This window comes from Perna viridis, chromosome 3 (genome assembly GCF_037379345.1).
Source record: "Perna viridis isolate PV_CMFRI_1.1 ecotype Kerala chromosome 3, ASM3737934v1, whole genome shotgun sequence".
In the NCBI taxonomy this organism is placed as follows: domain Eukaryota; kingdom Metazoa; phylum Mollusca; class Bivalvia; order Mytilida; family Mytilidae; genus Perna; species Perna viridis.
In genome coordinates, this window is record NC_142447.1 from 23,081,307 (window position 1) to 23,094,806 (window position 13,500).

Here is a 13,500-nt window from a genome sequence, read left to right on the forward strand (position 1 = left end):
TCATTTATGTACTATATGTATTTATGATGCTGCAATTCCCGATTTGTAGTTTTAGGAAATCAAGCATTATGTACTTATTGAATAAATTACGTTATGTGAAAAGAAAAATTCTAATCAATTCTCGTCAAAATAGATCCATCAATCTGTTTAGCCTATATTTCCTTCTTTTTTTCACATAGTGTGACATTTCATGTGCAACTCGGCGGGTGTTTCTAGAAAAGCAGAGGACGCTTCCCTACAGCTACCGATGCACATGCTCCCAGTTTTTAGTGGTCTAGGCATTTACTTTTCTTTCTTATTACCTGTTATTTTAGTTATTTAATGTTATGTGTGCTTATTTCCCTGTCTTGTCTATATTCTTGAAATGTATTCTTTTGATTTCTGCTCGACTTTTAATTGCCTTGACTCCTTTTTCATTAAATATCAGCAAAAATAGCGTCAACAATGAGATAAAAACGTCAAAATCCAAGTACAAGGCCTGAACATAAAAAAGCAGGTGAAAAAGACGATCGATAAACTTACACAACTGAGTAGAACTTCGCCTCACTCTTATACATAACTCATTGCAACTTCCTATTTGTAATAGAATATTCACGTACAGAAAGGACTGAAAACCTCATTCAAGAACTTTAGCAGATTGAATAAAAATATACATTTTTATGTAGGAGAAAACAGGTCATTTTGCCATTTGCTATTGTTTCGTTCCATTTTCTTTATAACTATGATTTTTTTTTCAAATCGAATCTGATACAAAAACTTTAAGAGTAGTCAAGGGAACCAAGGTTTAAGCAATTGCTTACCATTATGTCTCCGTTATTGTTCGAAAACAAAGTGATTTAATAAAATAACCGAACTGAACTGCAAACTCTAGAAAATAGTCATGGGGATAGCTAAATGAAAGAACTTTAATGTGCCAAATAGCAACATCAAAGCAAAAACAGGAAAGTCGGAAACAATCCATGGGTCCTTACCGGGTAAATGCATTTCTGATGAACATGGTAGGTTAAAATAGGTTTAATCTGTCGCGAAATCACCCGCTTCCATTAAGGTTGATTGTTTCGGATGTATTGCAATACAAACAGGCGGTATGAAATTGTTGTTGGTCAAAGTTGGTAAAATCAGTTGTCAAAACATTCACCATGTATTGTCGTTTTTTTTTTCAGATGCAAAACTATTCTTTTTTAGATCTGAAATAAAATATTTTGCGGGAGCATATTAGACTTATTTTTATAACGTTGGCCCTAAAGCCTGTCTCCTAGGCCAAGATTGCGCATTATGAAGTCAGAATAGTGGATACTAGCTCTGGTATGTCTCAACAAGTGAGAAATAAAAACACCATATGCAATAAATCTAGTAAATCACTGCATATTAAAGGAAAAAATATAATTTTTCAATCGATGTCGTCTTGTTTTACATATACTTATTATTCGGAGATTAAAACTGGTCAAATTCGAGGTAAAGTTCTTAAAATGGCGATAAGGCGGCTGTGTTAATAGTTTCTTTAATTGATCGTTCTTATGGATAAATGAAATAAAGCCAATCTCTAAATATAGCATGGAGAGAACATTGTCAAAATATCGATATGTGAAATTAAACGATCTTCCTTTTTTTTTTTAAACTTATGACTTTTGTATGTAGTATTATTCGATTTTTGTTAATTCATTGTTCTATTAAACATTGTATTGATTTGTTTAAAAACAAAAAAACAATGGTGTAATATGCTTTTCCCTCGGGAACAGCAATGCGTATTTAATGAAGGGAGGAGAGACATTTAGCAGTTACTATATCATTCCATACTGATTTTGGTCAATCTTTTAATCAGTTTTAAGAATTGTGTATGCGACAAAGGCCTATCTGCTTCCCCCGAATCTGACAATATTAAAGTTCTGGTTCTTGGTCGTTCTCTCTCTTTATACACGTGTTTGCATAATCTTTGCATCCAGGTTGATATTAACATCATTGTTCCAGTTTATTTGTTGCGTATATCGTAACTCTCTGCGACGAAATATCGCTTTTCGGACCTTCTCATTTTAAATAAAGTTCAGATTATCAGTGATGACATGACTAGAAATGTTGTTAACAAAAAGAAAGGTGTAGGAGCATTCAGGAGTATGAATATGACCTCAAATATCAGCCTTGTTATAACAAAATATAAATTGTTTAAAACATAGTCGAATACATACAGTTTTAGGAAAATGAGTGTTTTGGGGTTTCAATTTTTGTCATGACGCCACAATTATACATCATTTAACAAAACTGTCGAAAGTAAATTTTATTGTTTTTTCGAAGAAACTTACATCCAGAAAACTATGTCAACAACTTTATTTTTACATATGATAAACTATGTGGTATTGAAAAAAATATTATAAAAACTTATTATAAATTTGCTTTTTAAGTGTGGACAACACCATTTTCTTGTTAGAAATGTGACCTTCAAGTGACCAAAAAGTACAAAATGAGAGAAACATCTAAATTTTGGCAAACTTCAAGCAATTCTTTTGCACTTTGAATACAATAGTTTTCAGACGTGCTTATCTTTTTGCAGTTGCCATATATTCAAGCCTCCAGATGCACAATTAACAATTTGATTTTCCGTTGTATTTAAGGCTTATAAGAGCCTGTAAAGCTCTTTCTCATTTTATACTGTCATAGCGTTTTTTCTATGCGTAGTTTCAAGTAAGACCATCTTTACCGCCATAAATAAAGAGTTTAATCTTGAGGTTTTTATCTTTTTAACATGCAGAATAGATTTGTTCGCACTATCAAACAGATACAGAAGGAATATTTTAATAAAGGACATATTATCGGTAGTTCGTGTACATGTCTGTTGTTTTAGATTTGCCTGTCTTATCAAAGCGAAATGTATATTTAGTTTATGTGAATAAGAAACGAAACAAAAAATGTAGATTTTTTTGCAAATGTATATTACAAAATATAATAGACATAAAAATAATGCATAAGTAGATAAAAGGCTTTCAAGTTCCGTATTCCAGTGAAGACATTTAGTAGGCAGCTTTTCCTGAAAAAAAAAGTAAAATAGTTATTTTAGTATGTACAAAATCACAATAAATAACTCTAATTTAGTGTACGACCTCAGTATAGATGGCCATCATATATTCCGAAATGTTTGTCACTATAAATGTTAAACTTGTTTGTAATTAAATGTAGATTTGAATGCCTATAAGCTTTGACAAATACAGGATTTAACTGTTTTAAAAGAATACAACTTACCATATCCTCCTCCATAACCACCACCATAACCTCCCCATCCACCTCCGTATCCTCCATATCCACCTCCATAACCACCTCCTACAAGGACGACACCTTTGCCTCCCCATCCACCTCCATAACCACCATATCCACCACCATATCCGTATCCACCGCCATATCCACCTCCATAACCGTATCCACCGCCATATCCACCTCCATACCCGCCTCCGTATCCACCTCCATAACCTCCTACGAGAACTACGCCTTTACCTCCCCATCCACCTCCATAACCACCATATCCACCGCCATATCCGTATCCACCTCCGTAGCCTCCTTTTCCGCCGTATCCTCCCCAGCCACCGTATCCTCCCCAGCCACCGCCAAACCCTCCATATCCACCTCCGCCAACTAAGAGGACTCCCCTGCCATATCCTCCGTATCCACCTCCATAACCGCCATATCCTTTAGAGACGGCATGGGCAACGCCAAGACAGACAGCCAACAGACAGACGGCGACTTTCATACTTGAAAGGAGAAAACTCAATACATAAATCAAAACTTGTTAATCATTAATGTCTGTCTATCAGTAATAGTCATTATCAAGTTTCAGCTATACTTTCAAAATAAATTTGTTACTTAAAAAAAGAATGATCGAATGATCTTCCGTTAACTATTCAAAGTCTTGACAGAAAGACGTAATAAACTTTTCATATAAAGGTGCGCTCACTAACGGTAAACTTTTATTATATCGTTTTTTAAATATGTTTTCATGAGGAAAATTTAATTGAATTCCTACATGACGATTTAAAAAGAGGTTTTATTTTAATTAATATTGAGTATGTTTTAGTATGATAAAACTCTGTACAATATTTAGTTGTTGTGTTGCTTAAAAACATTCAAAACACTGTTAAACGTGAAGTCGAGGTTTAACCATATAAATGACAGTTAATCGTTGTGTGTTAAAATATTCTTTATAAAAATATGTCATAAATGTGACAGAATGACGAACTAGTTGTTGTTTTAAATGGTCAGGAAGGGAAAAAGATTATAAATGACATATAACGACGTGGGAGTTTACCTTGTTATTTATACGTAAAGGTAACATGCCTAAGAAGAAAAAATAATCAGAATAAACTACAATTCATACAATGAGGTAAACTTCAAATAACCATCAGGAAGAGGCTGGGCTCGTTTGAACCAACCTGATCTTGTTCAACCCATGATAAAGAGTACAATTTCGTTATATAAGACAAATGTTGCCAAAAATATTGGAACAAAACCCTAATAAATTAGGTTATGAATTTTGTAATATTTCGATTACAACTTTTAAATAGGAAACCACATCGTAACTAACTACGTTCTTCGTGCTGATGGTGCATTCGATTATATATCTGACCTTTTTGCTTTCTAAGTCATACTTACATTGGTGGTTCAATGAGAAGAACTGGTAAAAAACTAAAAAATTCATCCCCTTTTATACCATCTTGATCGACCTTTCAATGAATTTAAAACAAAATCCCTCCATTATGATTCTAACTGTTTTGTAATTGATCAACACTAATCGCCTTTGATAAAAATTCAAAGTACTGTGTCATAGGTGCATCTGATGTGAATATTAATAATAACTATAATATGAGTTTATTCAAACACTATGGTCTAATGTACAAAAATTTGATATATATGAAAATAGTATAATTATTATGATGAATTTGCTTAAAATGCAAAATGAACAAACGGTTTTATGTTTCTAAGTACTATTAATTTTTGAATACCTGTATTCATTTTATCTTTGTCTCTACCTAATTTGACGTGACCTGCATTTTTAAAGTGTAGTTCAACTATGTAAGAAATAAAGAAAGTAAATACCCAATATCTGTGAAATTTTGAAATAGAACAAACATGTGTAAAAAATGTTGTTTTTTTATTTTATTAAGACGTTTTAAAAACATGTTTGTCTCGTAAAGCAATATATGTATATTCCTCAAATGTTTGCCTTTGAAATAAAGGATTAAATATTCACCAAAAAGATATGTATTGGTGCTAATCAAGAAATATGTGTTTCTTTATGTTATAGCAATTAAATCATCCAGTTATCTATAAAGAATTGTGACATTCTACAATATTACCGATGTGTACATAATAATCAATACCAAATTACCACACACACACACAGAATAACATATATATATAATACAAAGCCATCACTAAGCAGCTCTACCATGTGCAATAGAAGGAATGAAACAGCAGTGTTTCGGGTATTTTGAAATGTGTTATACTGCAAATTTAATAAAATGATAAATTGTTCTCTCTATGTTTTCTAGGAAGTAATTTTCAATTTACTGAGCTTCTTCTCGTGGAAATGTTTTGTTCTGAAGTGAAAGGCACATGGCCATGGAATCATACTTGTTTGAAATCAGGATTTATTTTTAATTTCATACTGGTTGGTTTCAGCTTTGTAATTCTCAAGAAAAATCACCTGTAAGTAATTTTCTTGATTGTGTATGACTATAGGTAATATTGTCGGAATTATGTTTCTGTAATCAACGCATTTATTTGTGTACATAGTTGTTTTTCCAAAAAAGATGGTACCCCTAGATACACATATATAGTTCTTGGTAGAGATTCCTCATACTTTGTAAGAAACAATTCTAAATCATCTTCTAAATATACAGAGGAAGATGTTTACAAAATGCTGGAATTTTTAATCGACAACATATTTGTCCAATGGGGTGGACGTGTTTTTCAACAAACGGTCGGCATTCCAATGGGAACAAATTGTGTTCCTTTACTTGCTGACCTATTCCTTCACTCTTATGAGGCTAACTTTACAGTGATCTGATCAGAAAGAAAGAATATCGTTTGGCTAGATTCTTCAATCTCATTTTCCGCTATATAGATGACGTATTATCTTTAAACAATCCTAATTTCGGGGATTTGATACATCGCATCTACCCAAAAGAACTTGAAATAAAGGATACTACAGACACTGTGAAGTCAGCCTCATATCTTGACCTATACTTAGAAATCGATGGTAAAGGAAAACTATTGACCAAACTTTACAACAAACGTGATGGCTTTTCATTCAGAATTGAACTTTCCTTTCATCTGTGGAAACATCCCTTCGGCACCTGCGTATGGAGTGTTCTTATCACAACTCATACGTTATGCCAGAACTTGCCGAAACTACGCAGACTTTTTGTATCGCGCTAGAACTCTAACAAATAGGCTTCTGGAACAGGGTTACGTTGCTACAAGATTGAAGTCATCACTACAGACGTTTTATGGTCGTCATCATGAACTCGTGGATCGTTATGGTTTATCCATCTGCACCATGAAAACGGATTTATTCAACGGGTCATAGTTTTCCTTTCCTCGTTTGTTTACCCCGGACTTGACTTTTTATGAGCAACTTGGGGGTGTTTCTAGAAAAGCAAAGGACGCTTACCCTACCGGTGCACCTGGTCCATGCTCCCAGTTTTTAGTGGAGTCCAAGTTGCTCATTTACTTTTGTTACTTTGTATGTATGATTTTAGTTACTTTATGTTCTTTGTTGTGTATGCCTGTTTTCCATGTCTGTTCTTTGTCCCTGGATTACATTCTTTTGATTACCGCTATAACCTTGGTTCCCTTGATTACTCTTTCACACAAATTACAAAACATGAAAATTTATAAAATTAAAATTAAATTTTAATTTGTGCGTTTTCCTCTCTTGAGATAAAAATTAACAGCAATTCAAGCAACTGCAAGAGCTTTATTCCGTTTTTTTTTCAGATTTATTTTTACTGTGATAAAAATGGCACATATGTATGACATTGTTGTTACTAGGAATATAGTCAATAATTCGGTTAATGTTTTATTATATAATTTATAGTGATGAATGATGTGAACCTGCGTTAAAAATTGTCGTTTCGTTTCACCTTTTAAAGTTCATCTTGGTTCCCTTGATCACTCTTTCAATAAAATTTAGTACAGTAGGGGTAGGATATATTTACGATTGCAAAATATATTAACGGGTATCAACACTATATAACGATTGGCTACATTTTTTTTATTAATTGAGATAAGTAACCTATCATCGCAAATAAAGTTAATTTCATGTTGTAATGTTTGAACAACGAGTAATTTGTTTGGTTTACTTGCAGTCGAAAATTTGAACTATTCGTAACGTTAAAGTACAATAACTGGTAGGAATATCGGCAATTAAATACTGAAGCATCAACAATGGGATGATCAAAATCCAAAATCATGGCCTACACGTGATCACGTGAAACGAAGACGTTCTACATACACAAAATAGCGAATGGAATTAAAAAGATTACATATAAAACAGAAAATAAGGGAAACAAAACCACACACACACACACACACACACACACAAATAAATAAATAAATAAATCACTTGCAATATGAACTCCCAATAAACAGGAGTGACGTCAAGTGCTTCGGAAAGGTACACATGCCCTGCCCTGCCCTGCCCCGCCTGTGACTTCCGTCATATTGCTAGTGAATGTATAATCCTTGAATTTATTGGTCTTCTCTCCTTCACCGTGAATGACAACAATTTTTTTCTTATAATTTTGCAGATAAATAGTGAAATTCAAACTATTAAACTAATATTTATCCTTCATTTTCGAAAGTTTGTTCTAATAAGTCAAAATTTATAATATTACTGTGACTAATAAAGAATTAATAATTTTACATTTTGAAAAGAATATTATTTTTTAAAGTTAAAATACTGTAGCAAGTGAGCGAGGTGTAAAAAAAAATTGTTTGTACAATTTAGTAAATTTGGCTTGCTATTTCATTTGTTCAAAGCCTTTAAGTGAGTTAATGAACTAATTCCTTTTCGCATTATTGCATGCCTTTAAATGTAAATGTACTGACATGTTTTTTTTCTATGATCATTTCTAATATTGACTGTTTTTACTTCATTAAATTTTCTCATAAAGCACATCATGCAAAAAAATGTCATGGGTAAAAAAGGTTAAAGAAGTGATATGAAAGGAATCTTTGCCCAAATCGACTACTTAAGTATGGGACTGTAAAAAAAAAATCAGGCAGGGTGATTCATCGTATCTCAAGAAAATCAATGAAACTCTTCAAACACATAGAAAAGAAAAGAAAAAATTAACAACTCTGCCTTCTTCCGTTTCTTTGGATCAGCTCCAAATATCGTTAAATAATTTTGACTGGTTATATTTTAAAATTCTAGAGCGAAATTTTCCCCTATTTTCCTACAATGAAATATAACTAAATATGTTTAATTGTGTAGTATTTTTTCACAATGGTGAATTTTTTTTAAAAGGGGCGTGTGTGATCACGCCAAAGTATTTTAATCCCGCCCCATTCTTTGCGACTGTCCCAAGCCAGGAATTTCTTATTCAACTTAACAAGTGTAATTTTTTTCCATTAATTACGTATATGATATAATATTTAAGAAGTTATTCAAGCGTAGGGAACAGGTCAACAAGAATGATTAAAGTAGAAAATAATCTTGTAATTATTGTATAATGTTGTAAATTGTCAATGTGTTAGACTGGGCACTTTCTTTGTGTTAAATTGTGAACAATCTAAATTGTCAAATGTGTCGTTATTTCAAAATTACGTGTACCAGATGAAACGTGAAACTATTTTTTTTTTTACAATAAACACATAATTTCTGTAAGTATTTTTTGTATAAATTATTTAATTAGCAATGTATAACAATAACATTGCCTTATAAAAATTTTAGCAATACATTAGTAATTATTTGTTTATTTACGCTTAGTTGATCGTTAACAACAAATTAAAACAACAATAACAAACAAGCAAAACACGAACAAACAAACAAATAAACAACAAACACAACTAATCAGAATTTAAAAAATTAAAATCTTAGAGTCCTTTAAGAATGGTCGATCTATATTAAGAATAAATGTATTTTTTTATATTTTTCATAAAACAGGAAATTAGAAATAACAGGTCAATGTATGCATTTGTTGGAAGGCTGATAAAGTTGATTATAAACAGAATATAAAAACTATGATAGATGAATATATCAACTACTGTGATTCAGTGAGGGTGGTTTAGTAGAAAATGGATTGGAATGAATGGTACACAAGTCATAAGCATGACATTTATTATTACTACTTTCTTGTATTTTTGGGGGGTTTATTTTAAGAAAATAGATCACAAGTGAGTATGACAAAAACTAAGGACATATATTCTCCGATAATCTAAAATATGTATAAAATAACAAAGGTCAACAATTGATAGAGTGTCTCAGCATAATAAATATATCATTATAAATACTGGGCTGTGCCTACCTTTATAATAGAAGATGATTGATATTAATTTGAATGTCTACATACATAATTTTTTTTTCATAGAAGGGTAACTATTTTCAGGGGGAAAACGAGCTACGCATAATACTAATAGAGTCATATTAATGTTGCTTTACAATGAATAACATTCAAGTCGTGTCTACTTTGAAAGTCGAGCTGACTTACTTGTCCGGACTTGACTATTAATGAGCAACTCGGCAGGTGTTTCTATAAAAGCAGAGGACGCTCACCCTATCAGTACACCTGGTCCATGCTCCCATGCTGGTTTAAAATGCGATTAATACAGCAGAGTAAGCCTCTTACGAGTCAGTACTATACTAGGCTTGTTTTAGTAAGTAAAACCAAAAACCAAAATTATGCCTGATCTAGAAGGTTAATAGCATACTGGCCTTTGCATAGTTTACCAAAACACATACAATACATTTGTGCATGCTTTCATACCTTCCGTCCGTCCCCATAAGTTTTTATAATTTTTTTTGGTGGTTTTTTTGTTTTTTGTTTTTTGTTTTTTTGTTTTTTTTTGGGGGGGGGGGGCTATCATGAATATAAAAAAAACATATATAGATATATATATATATATATATATATATATATAGATATATATATATATATATATATATATATATATATATATATATATATGTATATAGATATATATATATATATTTAATAATTCATGGAATTACAACAATAAATGCACATACCTCAGTCAATTTACTCTGAATACAAGCACAAAAATATACTATGTTCTATGTATAATGACACAACCAAGCAAAAATTGTAATAATAAATAAGCCCTATTATGAAATGCTTTTAATCAATATCTATTAGCCTTAATGATAAATTTTTGTTATGGACATTCAACAACCAGAAAAAAAGGATCAATAGGCCTACACAAAAATAAAAATTAAGGAGACAGACCCGGGGTAAGGGACATAACTCATAAAATCAGTGATATGTATCACATTCAATTTCACTAAAGTCTTTCAAGCTTTCATTTGACACAGAATGAAATCAGTCCAAGTTACTTTGATGCTTACATAAGATTGATGTAATATGCTGAATACAAACTTCCCATGGTTTGTAAGATTTGTGTCCCATACCCTAGGTCTACTTCCTTAAAAAACTGAAAGAATGAAAAACAAACTGTTGGATCCCAAATAGAGGACAGTGAAACAAATTCTGCAACTCTCTGAGTATAAAATTTTAATAAATTCTGCACATTTTGTATGATAGTAAGTCGTTTGGGCTAAACATACTAAGTACGGGTTTCAGAAGGATTCGCACACATGAAGAAAAAAGTAATATGTCGTAATTACTTTGTAAATAACTCAGAAAAAACTTTTAGAACGTCAATGTCATTATATACCAGTAAATACAAATCTAAGTTTTTAAAATCTAAGGGTTTGGAAAATAATGAAATAAACCAAAACAATTTAGTTTAATTTGAATGCAAGGTCATTTATTCTATTGCGGACAATAATGTGAATTCACCTTCAACCGTGAATTACAGATTAAACTGTTTTCTAACTGATATTTCCTCTGATCTTAGATATACACACATTCCGTCGTCATTAAACATGAAGTTATGAAGTTTCTGAAAGAGTAATCAAGGGAACCAAGGTTATAGCGGTAATCAAAAGAATGTAATCCAGGGACAAGGACCAGACATGGAAAACAGACATACACAACAAAGAACATAAAGTAACTAAAATCATACATACAAAGTAACAAAAGCAAATGAGCAACTCGGACTCCACTAAAAACTGGGAGTATGGACCAGGTGCACCGGTAGGGTAAGCGTCCTCTGCTTTTCTAGAAACACCCGCCGAGTTGCTCATAAAAAGTCAAGTCCGGGGTAGACAAACGAGGAAAGGAAATCTATGACCCGTTGAAAGTCTGCGTAGTTTCGGCAAGTTCTGGCATAACGTATGAGTTGTGAAATGAACATTCCATACGCAGGTGCCGAAGATGAAAGGAAAGTTGACAATTCTGAATGAAAAGTCATCACGTTTGTCGTAAAGTTTGGTCAATAGTTTTCCTTTACCATCGATTTCTAAGTGTAGGTCAAGATATGAGGCTGACTTCACAGTGTCTGTAGAATCCTTTATCTCAAGTTCTTTTGGGTAGATGCGATGTACCAAATCCCCGAAATTAGGATTGTTTAAAGATAATACGTCATCTATATAGCGGAAACTGAGATTGAAGGATCTAGCCAAACGATATTCTTTCTTTCTGATCAGATCACTGTAAAGTCAGCCTCATAAGAGCGAAGGAATAGGTCAGCAAGTAAAGGAGCACAATTTGTTCCCATTGGAATGCCAACCATTTGTTGAAAAACACGTCCACCCCACTGGACAAATATGTTGTCGATTAAAAATTCCAGCATTTTGTAAACATCTTCCTCTGTATATTTGGAAGATGCTTGGGAATTGTTTCTTACAAAGTATGAGGAATCTCTACCAAGAACTATATATGTATCTAGGTGTACCATCTTTTTTTGGAAAAACAACGATGTATAATGTTTTTAAGTCGGGAGTTTAACTGAGTATGGGTAATAGAAGTATACAGTGTTGAAAAATCATAGGTTTTAATGCTATCATATTCAGATAATAGTCTTGAACTGATTGTCTCCAAAAGATCTTTCGAAATTTTCAGGATCCACATTAAATTGATACCACGACGGGAGTAACAAGTGTTGTGGTAGGACTGCAGACCCTCTTTGACAGTTGTGAGTATAGAAGTTAAAAGTTTTGAAAGAGGTTTGGTGGTACATTTTGTAGATCCAGCTATGAAACGTTGTTTGTATGGATTCTTGTCGAGTTTAGGAATCCAGTACAAAGAGGGTAAATCACAATCATCGTCCTTGGTAGAGAGACCAAAAGAGGATGGCACAGATTTATGGTTTTCCACAATCTCTTTCTTAGAGACAGTGGTAGCAGTATAGGTTTTATCACTGCTATTATTTTCTACGTCTACATCTGATAATAAACATTGGATGTAAAACATTTTGCAGACAAGAACAATGTTGTTTTGGGCTTTGTCTGCTGGTACAACAACATATTTGTCATGTATAGTTGACAATGTTTTTGCTACATCGGGGTCTTTGAAAACTGATTTAGCCTTGGCAATATGACTACACATATTTTATATGACGCAATGAACAAGAAATTAAAAATAAAAAAGTAGAATGCAGTTATTTTATGTAATATCTGCAGAATCAAAATTTAGAATGTAGTTAATTTTTCCCTTCCCTTTTGTTAATTCTAACACATAATATCTGCAGATCATTAATATAACTTTATTTAATTTGTCACACCTATATTTTCTTTTTTACAAAATAAGCACCAACTTTTATGCTCCCCTTGCAGTTTACTGATAACCTATCAAAATGTTAAGTTTTTCATGCACACTAATTCCAATTTATTCTTGTCAAACTTCAGAAATGGATTGATTGAAAACGTCACCACAATTAACAAAAATTCATCACTTACTAGCCAATGTATCATGATAATATTGTATGATTTTGTAAATCAAGTCATTTTTTGTAATAAGGAAATTAAGATTAAAATGAAGTGTAAATTGTGTCAGCTATGTTTGATTGCATATTAACTATGCCATTGTTTTAGGACACATTCTTGTATCACTGAAAAAAATACTTGGTTTCAAAGTTACGAATGTGCACCTCTTGTTATGAAGACATTTGATATTTTCTCTCTACATTTTTAGCATGTTAAACTTAGCTATTTTTTGCCACTTTATGTTGTTAGCCCTACCTGTTTTGGGTAATCTGTAACTCAAAAAGTAATAAACCATTATTATTTCAACTTTGTATTGAAATTATACACATATTAAAGATGTACAGCTACTATTATTGATATTTTTTATTTTTTATATTCCTACATTTTTAGGATGATGAACTTAAATAGCCTATTTTTATTCACTTTGATCTTGTGAACAGTACCTA